This window comes from Drosophila montana, unplaced genomic scaffold (genome assembly GCF_035044405.1).
Source record: "Drosophila montana isolate Dmon_TW-CO22-7 unplaced genomic scaffold, ASM3504440v1 contig_3828_1, whole genome shotgun sequence".
Classification (NCBI taxonomy): Eukaryota; Metazoa; Arthropoda; class Insecta; order Diptera; family Drosophilidae; genus Drosophila; species Drosophila montana.
In genome coordinates this window covers 164,941-182,898 of record NW_026998698.1, presented here as the reverse complement: position 1 = coordinate 182,898, position 17,958 = coordinate 164,941, and positions in this window count along the sequence as shown.

Below are 17,958 nucleotides of genomic sequence, written 5' to 3'. Positions count from 1 at the left end.
CTCACCATTTAGCGACCACACGCACGAGCACACACACACCGAAAGATCTTTCTGCGTGGGATGTTGACGTAAGTTTGGCACAAGCATAAATACATACATATATTTAATACAAGCTACAAGAAGCTTCTCTTTTACGCGTGAACTGAGCTGAGTGACCAAAATATACAAAGCGACAAGATCGAGTAAAAGCTTCCCTCTTGCTCTATCTGTTAGCTCTGGGTCACAACAAGCACTTTGCATTTGTTGTCCAAGTAACATCTGGAGCAAATACACAGCTCCTCGAATAGATGATCTTGAACATTAGCTTTAATACTGAATATAACCTAAGCATATTCTTTTGCAATTTCTTTTTTAATATATAATAATTTTTTTTGGTAATTAATTAATATAAAATACCATATGAATGCTCATATATTTATATTTATATATTCTTAATTATTTTAGTATAATATAAGCATCTGATACAGCACTTCTTACACTTGCCGAAAAAAATATTTTAGGCCCCACTCGTTATTAATTTGTAGTTTCGAGTGTTATGTATAGTAATTATTTTCGTTCATATGTCAGTCTAGAATAAATTATGTCTGAGTAAATATTTATCTATTTTGGAACCATGCATCGCCTTAGGGAGGTGACTTAGTCAAAACCGGACTGTCAGGATCCTGCCAATATATAGCTTTTATTTGGCCTCTGTGCAGGATCATGGAAGGGTGGGCATATGCACGTCACCAGCAGTGCCTCTGAATGGTCCGATTATATGTGGTATATATCTTATTATATCTTATTATTATATCTTTCCTATAATTTTTTTTGTCTTATTGTACCCCCTAACCCGTATTCCTCTCCCCCTTCCTCATTCAGTACGCGAGACAGGATGGCGTGGATGGCTTAGCAGGGTCCATTTTCACATTGGCGTTCCGAAGATTTAGATTATGTAGAACACTCGTGGTCACCAAAAGCTATACGGTGAAATTATAGCTGCTACCCTTGACGTTATGCCAATGGCATTTCGCCGAAAATTTGCCTCTCCGTGGATAGTGAAAGTTCTTCTAGAATTCCACACTCGTGGTGGCAAACCCTCGAGGTGGACTTTACACCCGTGGCATTCACGCCACGCGCTTTGGCTTGGTCTCAGCATCGGTATACAAAGAAAGCTCTTCAATCAACGGGATCCTTCCAATGCTTTTGGCATTTGGCGTTGCCACATCACTTGATTAACAATTTTCTCTTACAAGTTAAGGTTGCCTCTTAAATATGAAATATTAAGAATCAGCTGATACTTTCCGACCGTAACATATATTATGTATACATTCGTTCGCTCTGAGGTCTTTTTTCGGCCAGGCCAGGGTTGTTACAGGGTATTTGTAAAGTACTTCGCATCCATAGCGAGACTATTAACTTATATACTGAAAGGTGAAAACGGAACCGTCAGTAATCACACACTTGGGGAAAACCACTTCCAGCGTAAAAATAGAATTTTTAATCTGCGTCAACAATTTCGTCGTTGTGCAACCCGAGCGAAAGTCGACATAACAATCCCGATTCTGGCAAACGGTCAGAGACAAGTTCGCAAAAGCCCAATTGGCTTAGATGGCTAGTTGTAACCCGGACAGACAAAACAGAGTGTTTGACGTAGGAGAAAAAGTTTACAACAAGTTGTTCCCATTATATTCTGAATAGAGCATACAAGCAGACCTGGGAGCGTCTTTATTTATTAAGAAGAGGGTGGTAGTTGCGAGGCCTTATCCTTTGTCCCTTTTATACACAATTTAGTTATGTAAGGCATTCAAGTAACCTGACCAACTTCACGAATATCGTAGATCATACCGCAAAAGTTGACGAACTATTTCCCCAATCGCATATGTGAAAGCTATTAGACGTAGATGTAGAACACGTTCGATCACATTGATTTGCCAGAAGACTAGAATTACCAGGCACGGCATTGAAAGTCGATACAGGCACTCCAGACGCTGATTTCGAAAAATGTAGGATGCCCGAATTACAGTTGATAGAATCAAACAATAGAATCAAACAATGATTAACACAGAAACGGTAAATAAAATACTAGAAGCAAGAAAGGTTGACTTACTTGATACCCCGGATTTGTATGAGGCACTATTGGCCAGAAATCGGATGCTAATCAACGAGATTCAAAATTTAATTCTTACAATCATACTCGCTAAATCAAAAACAATAAATCCCACCTTTTTTGATCATTATGATTTGAAATTAATTTCTTTGAACAGCTCGTCCTCATAGTTAGCTTAATGAAGGTTTCCGACACAGAAATGCTTTAGTCCGAAAGCATCATTCATTTATTAATCGAATCTCCCAAAGTTAAGTAAATTTGCAAAGCGGTCGTTTTTTTTCCCGGTGGCTCACAACTACACCATACTACAACTGCAAAGCCGATAAAATTGCGGAATGCAACGATGGAGCTTTGGCTGTTACGAATTGTATTTGTACCACGTGCAACTACGCAACCTTTTGCAAAATATCAGATCGCGACACTTACCCTCAGGGGGATCTGCCCTTTGCCATAATCAGCCCAGCCACCTAAACCCAATCACCTTGGGGTACGCGGGTGTCATCATTGGCAACGAGCAATCAACAAGGGTCAGTACAGATGACGGACCAAGGATAATAATAAGTGGTCCACATTTTATCACCTTCGAGTGCCTAGCCACCATAAATGGCATCAAATATGTGAACCGCTATGATGCACTGAGCAGTTACCCTCTGTTGACAGCGAACACGAGCAATATTGGTGGTGACACATCAAATAGTTCGGTCAGCGCCCTGGTAGCACCGTGCCGCAGCGATAGCTTGATATTCTGCATGAGGCTCAAGGTCAGCGTTTTGGCTTATGCTGCAGGTGATGCCTTTTTTGAATTACTTTATTGTATCACTTCTGAAGCAAATCAGCGCGAGCAAATAGTGCGAGCTGAATTTGGTGTTGGTAGAAGAGGGTTCAGGGTATTCCCTAGGCGGGAGCTCCCGACTGTAGCCTCTTACTTGCTTTATATAAAATGAATTATTAATATCCCAAAAATAGTCACTATTTATTAAACATTATATATAATTGCTTATAGGTAGCAGCCACGGGCAAGCGGCAATGACTTAAACCTATTTATTTGCAATATTTATTATTTAAGTTGTTTATATTTATTCGTCCTCTTCGTCAGTAATGTCAAGCCGTTTTCAAGTTCCCCCTGAAAGAAAAAATTTGATATAAAAATGCTAATAATGTTAAATGCGGATAGTATGAATGATTCTGACAAGACAGCCCTAAAGAACATTTTGAATTGTTATTTTACAAAGCTTTATGGATAAAGATCCATCCTTCTTTGGAGATTGGAAGTATGACAAACAGATCCACAAAACACTGTACAGCGCCCTTATAGGCTTAGCAAAGATGAGAAAGAACAGGTACGATGTCAAATTGACTAACTTCTAAAAAAATAGTTGCTCAAATATTATTTGCCTAAGCTGTTATTTCGCTAGTCGGAATATGTTTTTTAAATAGAAAATGTTTTCGATCGACTTTGTGTAGACTAATTATCCGTTGCCTCTCATGTCGGACCAGGCTGCCACGCTTCATGGGGCAATATTTTTCTCGTTTAGCGATAAGGCTAGCGGCGTCTACCAAATCTCTGCACGTGCAGATTCAATAAATTGAACATCTTTAGCTACGCGCCTTATGTATTTCAGCGCGCAATAACATAAGCATTGGGTACATAGCGCACACATTAACGATGTGTTGATTATAGCTGAAACCATAGACGAACCGTTAGACTGTATGCAGATAGTGTTAGTAACATAAGGTTCAGCTAGGTTTTCATTTGACATACATAACTAACTGTTCGTTTCTCAAAATTTATCGGTATAGCTTCTTAATTTCGGTAGTTTGTTTGAAATTTTCAGAGACCTTAAAACGTCTGTATTTGACGTCTTTAAAGAAAAATACCGAGTTTCGCTTGGCTGCCGAAATTGAGCAAATACATGTAAATACATGTATTGACACAAGCACCTGTGTTAACTATACTTGGATGGCAATTTTACAAAGAATTGCACACATATGCTAGCTCAGTTAGGTATGGGCAATATTGCTGCAATCAACAACAAGCCCAATGTAACGTGACTGCTTGTTTCTCGGTGGGTCGCGCCGGCTGGCTCATCGGTTCTCTGGGTGTAGTCCCATCCATGGCCCGCAATCGATATCAACAAAGCTACGTCTTGAGCAAAACAGACCTACTCAGCAATTTTTAAAATGAACCACATAATCGATAACAACAAACAGTCGGAATTTCTAACAAATGAGACGATCACCTGCTCTCGTCTCCCTCATTTTGGCCACTACATGGCCTTCATCAGCCCGTGTCGGCTGTCATGCCCCCTCTCCCCATCAATTGAAGCTTAGCCGGACATTCTTTTCTCTCAATATGTGCGTATAACTGGTTGCATTTCCTTTAAATTAATAACACTTAATATTATTGCTTATCGCCTTAATCTTTGCAGCCCTTTTACAATGACATGCAAGTGGACATCTTTTCTTATAATTATGGACAATATGTATTAATTTCAAAAAATTTCAATTCTTTTATAGCCGAAGAACAACATTATATGGAACGGTTGACGAAAACACTGCCAGAGTTATTGTCAGTCAACGAAAAAAAAACATGAGGAAATATACAAAGACCAGGTAATTATTGCACGAATGGGCGAGCAAGTGCCCGCTTAAATAAATACGTGTATATTTATGTGCCACCAAGAAAGAAGTTATATGTGTGTCAAAAGCGCTTATTATACTGACTAAAGACCTGTCTGGGTGGGGGTGGTAAGGGCCATCATAATGGGTATTCTGCACATAGGGCGCCTGACATATATATATACATATAAGCGGCTATCGCTCGTGCACAAATTAACAAAATCTAAATATTTTCTTTTTTATTTGTTTGGCAGACGCAATACTCTTTGGGGCCTTTCCTTCGCTGTTCACACTTTAGGAAATGATCTTAAGTGAAACTGGGCGTAAGTAAATCTCTATATATAAAACTGTTTGTCCGGACTGACTGACTGACTGACTGACTGACTGACTGATTGGTGATCAACGCACAGCCCAAACCGTAAGAGCTAGGAAGCTGAAATTTTCACTATAGCTACCTTATTTGCTGTAGGTGCACGTTAAGACGGGGTTTTCGGGAAATTCCACCCGCAAGTGTGGAAAAATCGCGAAAAACGTTTGTATGTAACTTTTTTGTTTACCATCCGATCGGCCTCAAACTTATTTTCAAAGATCTTTGTTCAAATTCATTTGAGGGGTGTTTCACACTTTTAGAAAAATCCATTCCTCCTTGGTGGAAATGGAGGTCAAAGATTTGGTGGGTGACGTTTCGCGCTAAAATTCGTTTCCAAAGATCTATAAGAAAAATCATTTGAAACGTGTTTCACACTTTTCGCAGAATCCAAACTTTTTCGGGTGGAATGCGAGTCAAAGATTTTTTGTGCGAAGTTTTAAATTGTGTCCGATTTGCTTCAAACTTATTTTGAAAGCTCTACATAAGAATGTAATGAATACGTGTTTCAGCTATTTGGGGAATTCCACTCGCAACAGTGGTAAATTGGCGAAAAACGTTTGTATGAAAGTTATGTGTTTACCGTCCGATCAGTTTCAAAATCATTTCAAATTTTTTTGAGAACATTGATTTTATAACATACGTGCCACGGGCAAGGCCGGGTTATACCCGCTAGTATATATATATATATATATATATATTATTTTCATGTTTAACTTTTCAAGAATATTTGGCGCCGACATGCAAAAAGAAAAACTTACACTCGCTTCGAGCCGGCACGTCCGCCGTTGACCGTTGACAAAATTGAACTCCCTGCTGTACGTTTGGGCAGCACATCATCGGTGCCGAATTTCGGCACACGCATACATATACGAGGCGAGCACCGTTGCTGCCCATCTGCACAGCTGCACTTTAGGGTCAACGGCCCAGTTGTAGGCCAAGGGCATTAGCAAGGGCACCCGATCCGCTCTCTATGAGCGAATCGGTGGCCCAATCATGCTTGCTCAATGGCATTACCCCTCTCTTCGCAGTGGATCACAAACCGGGCGTTGCCACATTTCAATTAACTAGGCGCCGCTGTGTGCCCCTAGGACAAAGAGATATCGGCGTGGCCGATAATATCGGACGCAACCAACAAAGCAAGCAATCGATGCTGCCGATAACGTCAAATGCAACATCACCACGCAGATTATTGTAAACCAACGGTGGACATGTATAAAATTAATCTGCGTGCACATTTTTCTATATTGGTTCGCCCAGATGGCTAATTAGAACGCCCAGCGTAGGCTAAACCCATTTCCTTAAGCTGAGCCGCACCCAACGTGAGGCACACGACGACCTTGTTCTATACCCTTGTATCTTAGGCATGAAACACGCATAGGGGCTTTCCTTCCAAATCTTCCAGCAAGTACGAGTACAAAGTTGCGTCGGTAGACACTCGGGCTCGAGCGTTGTACTGCCGATGACTCCTTTCGTAAGCCTGGTGGATATGCGAGATGACGTAAGCTGAGATCATGCTTTGGAACGTATTTGATATGAACAGTCGTCCGCTGTCAGAGTGAATGACCTCGGGTACTCCAAACTTATAGAAAACCAAGCTAACCAGCAGTCCATTACGTTAAGAGCCGTAGCCTCTCGCATCGCTTTTAAAAAAGTAAATTTTGAAAAATTGTCGACTACCACGAAGATTCAAGCTTATCCTTGTTTCGAACGTGGGTACTTTCCCAGAAAGTCGATGTACAGTTTTTGGAATGGTCGCTCGGTCACTACCTCTTGTCCTAGACCCACTTGCATGCGGAAGTTTGGAACCTTGGTTTCCTTGCATGTCACGCACTGTCTTTCCCAATCCCTTACCTGACTAGCCATGCCGGGCCAGTAAAACTGCCGACGCAAGGTCTCCAGTGTTTTCACGACACCCTCATGACCAGCCGTCTTAGCTACCTGAGCCTTTTCAATTAAGCCAGCTGTCAAAGAGCTTGCTATCCACAACTTCCACACGGTGCCTTCTAACTCGTCTTCTAACTGTATGAACCCAATGCGCTTTAAAAGCAAAACCCCCTCAACCTTCAGGTCTGGCAGTTTGGCCTGATTCGAACGTACCTGTTCGAGCAATGCCTGGTGTTCTGCTGACTCGAACTCGGGGGTCTCAAATTCGAGAAGACCTCCTGGAACCTTGCTCAGTGCTTCTATACTGCGCGATAGAGTGTCGGCTAGCATGTTCTTACTGCCTTTACGGTGCTCGATGGTAAAGTCATAGCCTTGTAACTGCAATGACCAACGAGCTAGCCTCCCGCTTAGGTCGTTCATGGACATCAGCCATTTTAAGCTGGCGTGGTCAGTGATGCAAGTAAAAGGCATCCCATCTATATACGGTTTGAACTTTTTTATGGCCAGTATCGACGCTAAGCACTCCTTTTTAGTGACGGAATAGTTCCGTTGGTGTTTGTTCAACTTGGCCGAAAAGATGGCAATGGGTCGTTCCTGACCATCGGTGTTTTTCTGGAACAACACCGCTCCCACGCCAAACTGAGACGCATCGCACTGTTCGAAGAAGGGCTTGGAGAAATCCGTGAGCACGAGCACTGGGGCCGTGGTCAGGGCGGTCTTCAACTGTTCAACGGCTTGTGCTACCTCGTCACTCAATACAAACTTTCCGCTATTTTTTTAAACATTTCTGTCAGTGGTGCGCCCATGGTCGCGAAATCTCGCATAAAGCGCCGGTACCAACCTGGCGTACCCAAAAAAGAGTGAACTTTTTTGCGTGACCGAGGCACGGGAATCCGTTTAATAGCTATAACCCGTTCGGGGTCCATACGAAGCGTGCCACTCCCAATAATAAATTTTAATGCATTCAAGCAAAATTTGGATTTATGCAGTCTGATTGAGAAAATAACTAGTAGGTCGTCCAAATACACAATGACGTTGGATTGTAGCTCGATGGGAATCACCATCAGACGAACTAGACGTTGGGCTGCATTGCATAGACCAAATGGCATGACTCGAAACTGGTATATTGGCCTACCTGGTACGGTAAATGCGGTATATGGCTTCTTTTTGTCATCTAGTTCGACTTGCTAATACGCAAACTTCATATCCACACTGGAGATGAAGTAGGTCTGGTCTATCCTAGATAGGATTCCTTCTATATAGGGTAGTCGATACACGTTTTTCGCCGTCAAAAACGGTTTTTACCAGGTATTCACTGTTTTTTCCAGGCACCACTGTTGTGCGGTTACTCCATGGGCTATTGCACTCTTCTATAGCCCCCAAATTCAACATTGTGTCCACTTCATCATCCATTACTTTCTGCATCGCTGGCGATAACGGATAGGGTGTATCTTTGAGTGGATGGGCGCCGTCGACTAAATCGATAGTGTGCTTCTCTAAGTCTGTCGTTTCTAATCCGCTATGTTAAAAAGACAAAAACTCCCGCTTTACCGCCTCCAACTCTATCCTTTCTTCCCTAGACAACTCCCATGAATCCGGCTCACATTCGACTTCTTCCACTTCTTCCGCATAGTTCGTCATCGACACGACCAAGCGCTCTTCCCCTAGGTGTTCTGTGGATATTAGCTTATCGGGGCCCCAAATGTCTGAGGCTAAGTTAAATGCTCGTCAAAAATCAATCCCAAAATAGGCTTGCTGTTTTAGGTAGGGGCAGATAAAAAACGTTTTTTTTCAGGCAGTTCCCTGTACAAGATTGGGAGTTCTACCCTACCTTTAATTGATTTATCCTCTCCTCAAGCGGTTGTGACTACTGAAACGTAAGGTTGCACCGTATCCCCCAATTCCTCGACCAACTCTCGACTTCCTTTTCCCAGCAGGCTGACGGAGGCTTCCGTGTCTAACAACCCTTTCATTTTTATCCCAGCGACCGCCACATCGGCGACTACGTGTGGGTCTATGCCATCCGATCGTCTCACAGCTTCGGTGACCTGGCGCTTCGTAATCCTGCGTCTGCGGAAGCGCGCACGAGCCTTCACCACTATTCGGGTGGCCAGCGTCATCCCATCTAGCTGACGCTTACCAAAAATTCTATTTCGGGCCGCCATGTATGCCCGAACACGTTCTTCATATGGTGAGCCCCTTAATGTTCTTTCTTTATATTCTTATATCATATCCTTATACATAGCCTTATCCTGGTCCTTATGGTCTATATTCTTCTCCTTTTCAACTACTATTGGCTTTGGTAGGTGTTCTTCTCCTGCCTTTCCGCGGTCGCCGTCCCCGAACGCGTCTCTCCCGTCTGTCTCCCTCTGGGGTTTCCCAGACAAATTTCGCACTGTGAGCAGAATATGACCTTTCCGCTTTCCGCATCTACAGCAGAATATCTTCCGCTCTTTAGCTAGGCACTCTCTAAAGACATGGTCGAACTGCCTACAGTTCCAGCACATTAGCCGGGATGATGTCCTGCCTCGCACGAAGTCCTCCTCCAGTTCTCTAGGCGGCGTTTTAGCACGATGTGGTGATACTTCAACCTCGTGAACTGTCGGCTTCGTTCCTTGCGAGTAACGCGACGGCTGCACGTACCCAGTCTGGCTTCTGCGACCAATTTGCCTCTCGACTTCTATACACTTTTGGCGCAGCTTATCCACGGTGAGTACATCCATAGCATAGATGTATTTTGACAGATTCTCCTTCAATTCCCGCTTGATAATTTTCACCAGCTCGCGGTCTCTCAGGATGTAGTCATCCACCCCTTCGCTAGTCTGTTGCTCTCGTTGTAGTAGCTCCTGCATCACACCATGCTCCGTCTGATAGCCCCGGAAACTGTCTAAGAGAGCGTGCCGCAGTTGCATCAAGCTGTCGACCCTAGAATGCAGCACGTGCGTCCAATACCATACAATGCACGGCCAGTCAGGAGCATGCAAAAATCGCGCAGGACCTCCTTCCACGGTTATTCAGATTTCCTATGTAAGAACACGAAGTCCTCGACAGAATTCATGGCGTCCTCGCGATTGAAATCGACGTTCCACCGCTGGAGCTTCAGATACGCTGCTTCTCGAAAGTCATCCGCCTCCGTTCCTTCTTTGCTCTGGGGAACTCTAGGTTCCGTGGAAGTCTACCTTGTTGTGCCAATTCCTTCCTTAAGTCAACCAGATGACCCTCCGCCGGGATCTGCCTCTCAGGAAATCCCTGGAAATTCATTGGCGTTTTCACCAGACCTCCGACCGGACGAGGCGGTGGCAGCGCCGACGCTCCGTCAGCGTCAGAAGCCCAGTCCGACACCTGTTCCTCAGCCATACTACTTTCTTACGACAACTGCACTCTCGTCTAGAAGGCTAACCAACCCTAATACTAGTCGAAAAAACTTTACAAAGAACTCCTATTAAATAAATAAATAAATAAACAGCCACTAACAAATCTTACTAATATTGTATAATAAACAAATAAACATCTATCACAAAAATAACTCACAAAAATAATTTTTTTATATTATTTTTTCAATCAATTTTGTATACTTTGGGGGGAGAGAAAGCAAATCCTAACACAGGCTAACTTGTCTACGCATAATTTGGACAGTGGACAACATTTAAGCATTCGTCAAATGCTCAGTTTGTCAGTTTGACTGACGAACGGCATTCAAGGAACGCTACATCGAAGTCTATTTGGCTATCTATTTGTCGCACTTCTGGGAACCCTTGTTCATGCTGTGTCACAGGTGCGGCTCAGGATCGAATCTATATCGTATTAGGTCACATGTCTCCGAAGCTGATATAACTACAGCACACACCAAACGTAAACACAGAGTGAGACAAAACAAATAGTAAACATTAAACAAACTTTAACAAAACCTACCCTAATATCACATTTTATCACAAGTTATTTTGTCATGGCTGCTACCATCAGGCTACGATGAACGGTCGCAAACGTTTCGCCAACATGCGAACGTGACTTACAGCCATCAATGGACATGGCAAGATCCGTCTCCGTCGCATTTCTGGCTATTCTTGATTCTTGGGGTATGCTGTGTGACATATGCAGCTTAGGTTCGATTCTACATAGTCCTGGGTCACCTGTATCCGAAGCTCTTGTAACTACATTCAGCATACATCGAACATTAACACAAAGTGAGACAAACAAAACTAATATTTGAATTAATAACATCGGACAAAACTAACCTAATATCACATTTTAAAACACTATTATTCCACTTTGCTCTTCCAGATCGTGTCCCGGTCCCGGACCCGGCGTACCCGCCCTACCTGAGACGATCACCTGCTCTCGTCTCCCTCATTTTGGACACTAGATGGCCTTCATCAGCCCGACGATCACCTGCTCTCGTCTCCCTCATTTTGGCCACTAGATGGCCTTCATCAGCCCGTGTCGGCTGTCATGCCCCCTCTCCCCATCAATTGAAGCTTAGCCGGACATTCTTTTCTCTCAATATGTGCGTATAACTGGTTGCATTTCCTTAAAATTAATATCACTTAATATTATTGCTTATCGCCTTAATCTTTGCAGCCCTTTTACAACGTCATGCAAGTGGACATTTCTTTTTTCTTCATCAGGTGCGTATAATATTTTGCATATTTTTATAATCATGGACAATGTGTATTAATATCAAAAAATGTAAATGAAATTAAATGGAACGGGCGACGAAAACACTGCCATAGTTATTGCCAGTCAACGAAAAAAACATGGGGAAATATACAAACACCAGGTAATTATTGCACGAATGGGGGAGCAAGTGCCCGCTAAAATAAATACGTGTGCAAAAGTGCCACCAAGAAAGAAGTTATATGTGTGTCAAAAGCGCTTATTATACCTTGCCTGCCTAAAGAGCTCTCTGGGTGGGGGCGGTAAGGGCCATCATAATGGGCATTCGTGCACAAATTAACAAAATCTAAATATTTTCTTTTTTATTTGTTTGGCAGACGCAATACTCTTTGGGGCCTTTCCTTCGCTGTTCACACTTTAGGAAATGATCTTAAGTGAAACTGGGCGTAAGTAAATCTCTATATATAAAACTGTTTGTCCGGACTGACTGACTGACTGACTGACTGATTGGTGATCAACGCACAGCCCAAACCGTAAGAGCTAGGAAGCTGAAATTTTCACTATAGCTACCTTATTTGATGTAGGTGCACGTTAAGACGGGGTTTTGGGAAATTTCACCCGCAAGTGTTGAAAAATCGCGAAAAACGTTTGTATGTAAGTTTTTTGCTTACCATCCGATCGGCCTCAAACTTATTTTCAAAGATCTTTGTTCAAATTCATTTAAGGGGTGTTTCACACTTTTCGAAAAATCCATTCATCCTTGGTGGAAATGGGGGTCAAAGATTTGGTGGGTGACGTTTCGCGCTCAAATTCGTTTCCAGAGATCTATAGGAAAAATCATTTGAGACGTGTTTCACACTTTTGCAGAATCCAAACTTTTTCGGGTGGAATGCGACTCAAAGATTTCTTGTGCGAAGTTTTAAATCGTGTCCGATTTGCTTCAAACTTATTTTGAAAGCTCTACATAAGAATGCAATGAATACGTGTTTCAGCGATTTGGGAAATTCCACTCGCAACAGTGGTAAATTAGCGGAAAACGTTTGTATGAAAGTTATGTGTTTACCGTCCGATCAGTTTCAAAATCATATCAAATTTTATTGAGAACATTGATTTTATAACATACGCGCCACGGGCAAGGCCGTGTTATACCCGCTAGTATATATATCTTTATATAAAAGAACTAAATCTAATGATATCGGAAAAATCTCTTCTTCGTCAGGGGTCTCGAACATGAGTCTATGTTTGACTCTGCCTGCAACTCGGGCGAAGCGGGGCGTTATGGAACGGACTCACTCTGATAATGTGGGCTTGGTCTCGCCCGTGGCCGCTTCTTGGCCTGTCCTTCTGGATAGCGTCGGTGACACGTGCGCCGAGGGTATGGCTGATGTGCGCCGCTGCGGCGAAACCAGGCCTGGGTGTGACTCTCATGGCCCCTCTTGTCCTGGAGCTGGTCCCTTCGTTGCCGGAACCGTGGGTCGTTTCGTTTATTGATTGTCTAATATTTTTTTTTATTTGTTCGTCTCGTGTCGCATGTATAATAAGCTTTAAGCTTTTTTAATTTCACGTTTCATTATTAAATCGCAAAAACCAAAAAAATATTAATTTGTTAATTTTTTTGGTACGCCGGCTTAATTGGCCGGTTAGAAAAATTTTCTAGAATATTTGGAGCCGACATGCAAAAAGAAGAACTTAAACTCGCTTCGAGCCGGCACGCCCGTCGTTGACCACTGACAAAAGTGAACTCCCTGCTCTACGTTTAGGCAGCAACATCATCGGTGCCAAATTTCGGCACACGCAAACACCGTTGCTGCCTATCTGCACAGCTGCACCTTAGGGTCAACGGCCCACTTGTAGGCCAAGGGCATAACCAAGGGCACCCGATCCGCTCTCCTCCTAATCTCTCTATGAGCGAATCGGTTGCCCAATCATGCTCGCTTAATGGCATTACCGCTCTATGCGCAGTGGATCGCAAGCCGGGCGTTGCCACATTTCAATAAATTGGACGCCGCTGTGTGCCCGGCTTCACTCCCGAAACTCGGCCTCTAGAACAAAAAGATATCGGACGCAACCAACTAAGCAATACCAATGTTATTACAGTAAATACATGTTACCTGCTAAATCAAAATATCTTTCATACAAATTAGAGACTCTTGTGATTGTCAGTGCTATCGAACAGTATCTTTATTTTTTGCAATTATTAAAGATGTCATATGCATGGACTGCAACTCTCTGAAGGAAAGTCGTACTAAAATGTTATATCCGAGTGGGGTGGGGATTTTGCAGTAATTTAATTTCGATCGAATGGCGAATAGCGCATGTTGATTTCCTTTCCCGAAATTTACTGACAGAAGAAAATAAGTGCGTAAATATAATAACAAAATAGTGAATTAATTTGACTACGATAACTGAATATTTTTCTAACAACAGCGTGATTCTCAGGTAGTTGGAATATCAACAATCAAAGAATTGGCTGAAAATTAAGATCAGAGCATATGAATTGACAAGCGGATTGTTACGTAGAAAAATACAAAAAAACGGTAAGAACAAATGTTTGCCAGCAAACCCCAGAGCTTTTAGGTGGGCAGTGATCAATCACGTTTATGAATCTATTATGCACCAGGGATGGTGAAAAACAGAAGATAACGTATACAGGTACGGCATACCATCGGCATAGATATAATTGGTAAAATGAGTGGCAAAAACGACTTAAAGGAACACATCATAGACTAAATCGATGCCAGCACGAAATCCATTTATTTTAACCATTCATTAATATCGAAAGTTACATTTAAGCCTTGAAGTTGGTCGTATCCCTAATTGGTTTGCCAACTAATAGCTGATCAAAGTCGTTTTTCGCTCGCTCTGGTTTTTGTGAATTTTATTCTTCTCAACAAATTCATATACATTTGATTGCTACCTGTACATCAGGTCTAATCGCCAAGTATCAACTATGCTTGATCATCAACTATGCTTGATCCAAAATTAAAAAGTCCATTTTTGATAGTTAATTTTTTAGGTGGAGATCTTTATATTTAAAAATCATATGCATTTTTGAGAGCGATACCAAGAAGTCAGTGAATTGGTCGATTATATGTGGCATAGACGATAGAAGTGAAGGTGATTCCAAAGCGGAGAATACGGATATAGAGGGCACTAGTTGGGAATGAATATATTGAAAGCGCCGAGAGGTTCGACTGAATACCAAGAAGGGGAATTAAAACTGCACTTTAACAGCTGTCTCGTATAAGCGGAGGTGTTGTGGCTGTGATTGAGGTATTTGGCTGAAGAAGCAAAAACAGCTATGACGTTAAGTTACATAATGTTATGAAACCAAATAGATCTGATTTTGGCCACAGTTCTCTATGTTTATAAATCAATATAAAACAATAAATTAATGAAGAAAAAGAAAATTTAAAACGAGAAACAAAAAGAAAGGAAAATAATAATGTTTTGGGGTGTGGAAGAAGTAGTAAAATGATGTGGCTCTGACAAAAAATATTGTATTTCGAAGATATGTGATTTGTCAGGAAGGCCGTGTCGCAGATGTTGTGATCCATGTCACTGTATATGCGTGTACATATTATTGTGGCGATATGTAGGCGCGATATATCCCGTTATAACTCGTTATATCTGCACCTGCGAGAATTTGCAACTGAGTGCAAAGCATAGTAGCAGAGACAGATAGAGACTCTACTGCTGAGTGAGGTCTTATTGCAGAGAGCTGACTGAAGAAGAGAATGGGGGAGAATAATAGATACTACATATTGAGTGACTAATTGAATGATGAAGTTAAGCTGAAGTCATGTTTTAGAAGTCATTCTCCTCCTGCTGTTGACACGAACAGAACAAGCTATTTTGCCGAATTGAAAAAAAATAAAAAATGGGTAGCCACCACGTGGTTCCGACATATATGTGTTATCTCTCTTATTACTTATTGACTGACTGGCGTTCAACGCACAGCTCAAACAATTAGAGCTAGGAAGCTGACTGTAGTTACGTTATATAATGGAGGTACATGGTAAGACGGGGTTTTGAGAAATTCCACCAGCCAGCTTGGAAAAGTCGCGAAGGTCGGTAGTATGAAACTTTTTTGCTTACCAATCAATCAACCAAAACCACCCAATCGATAAAACTCGTTTTCAAAGATCAGCCCGACGATCACCTGCTCTCGTCTCCCTCATTTTGGCCACTAGATGGCCTTCATCAGCCCGTGTCGGCTGTCATGCCCCCTCTCCCCATCAATTGAAGCTTAGCCGGACATTCTTTTCTCTCAATATGTGCGTATAACTGGTTGCATTTCCTTAAAATTAATATCACTTAATATTATTGCTTATCGCCTTAATCTTTGCAGCCCTTTTACAACGTCATGCAAGTGGACATTTCTTTTTTCTTCATCAGGTGCGTATAATATTTTGCATATTTTTATAATCATGGACAATGTGTATTAATATCAAAAAATGTAAATGAAATTAAATGGAACGGGCGACGAAAACACTGCCATAGATATTGCCAGTCAACGAAAAAAACATGGGGAAATATACAAACACCAGGTAATTATTGCACGAATGGGGGAGCAAGTGCCCGCTAAAATAAATACGTGTGCAAAAGTGCCACCAAGAAAGAAGTTATATGTGTGTCAAAAGCGCTTATTATACCTTGCCTGCCTAAAGAGCTCTCTGGGTGGGGGCGGTAAGGGCCATCATAATGGGCATTCGTGCACAAATTAACAAAATCTAAATATTTTCTTTTTTATTTGTTTGGCAGACGCAATACTCTTTGGGGCCTTTCCTTCGCTGTTCACACTTTAGGAAATGATCTTAAGTGAAACTGGGCGTAAGTAAATCTCTATATATAAAACTGTTTGTCCGGACTGACTGACTGACTGACTGACTGATTGGTGATCAACGCACAGCCCAAACCGTAAGAGCTAGGAAGCTGAAATTTTCACTATATCTACCTTATTTGATGTAGGTGCACGTTAAGACGGGGTTTTGGGAAATTTTACCCGCAAGTGTTGAAAAATCGCGAAAAACGTTTGTATGTAAGTTTTTTGCTTACCATCCGATCGGCCTCAAACTTATTTTCAAAGATCTTTGTTCAAATTCATTTAAGGGGTGTTTCACACTTTTCGAAAAATCCATTCATCCTTGGTGGAAATGGGGGTCAAAGATTTGGTGGGTGACGTTTCGCGCTCAAATTCGTTTCCAGAGATCTATAGGAAAAATCATTTGAGACGTGTTTCACACTTTTGCAGAATCCAAACTTTTTCGGGTGGAATGCGACTCAAAGATTTCTTGTGCGAAGTTTTAAATCGTGTCCGATTTGCTTCAAACTTATTTTGAAAGCTCTACATAAGAATGCAATGAATACGTGTTTCAGCGATTTGGGAAATTCCACTCGCAACAGTGGTAAATTAGCGGAAAACGTTTGTATGAAAGTTATGTGTTTACCGTCCGATCAGTTTCAAAATCATATCAAATTTTATTGAGAACATTGATTTTATAACATACGCGCCACGGGCAAGGCCGTGTTATACCCGCTAGTATATATATCTTTATATAAAAGAACTAAATCTAATGATATCGGAAAAATCTCTTCTTCGTCAGGGGTCTCGAACATGAGTCTATGTTTGACTCTGCCTGCAACTCGGGCGAAGCGGGGCGTTATGGAACGGACTCACTCTGATAATGTGGGCTTGGTCTCGCCCGTGGCCGCTTCTTGGCCTGTCCTTCTGGATAGCGTCGGTGACACGTGCGCCGAGGGTATGGCTGATGTGCGCAGCTGCGGCGAAACCAGGCCTGAGTGTGACTCTCATGGCCCCTCTTGTCCTGGAGCTGGTCCCTTCGTTGCCGGAACCGTGGGTCGTTTCGTTTATTGATTGTCTAATATTTTTTTTTATTTGTTCGTCCCGTGTCGCATGTATAATAAGCTTTAAGCTTTTTTAATTTCACGTTTCATTATTAAATCGCAAAAACCAAAAAAATATTAATTTGTTAATTTTTTTGGTACGCCGGCTTAATTGGCCGGTTAGAAAAAAGATATGTGATTTGTCAGGAAGGCCGTGTCGCAGATGTTGTGATCCATGTCACTGTATATGCGTGTACATATTCTTGTGGCGATATGTAGGCGCGATATATCCCGTTATAACTCGTTATATCTGCACCTGCGAGAATTTGCAACTGAGTGCAAAGCATAGTAGCAGAGACAGATAGAGACTCTACTGCTGAGTGAGGTCTTATTGCAGAGAGCTGACTGAAGAAGAGAATGGGGGAGAATAATAGATACTACATATTGAGTGACTAATTGAATGATGAAGTTAAGCTGAAGTCATGTTTTAGAAGTCATTCTCCTCCTGCTGTTGACACGAACAGAACATACTATT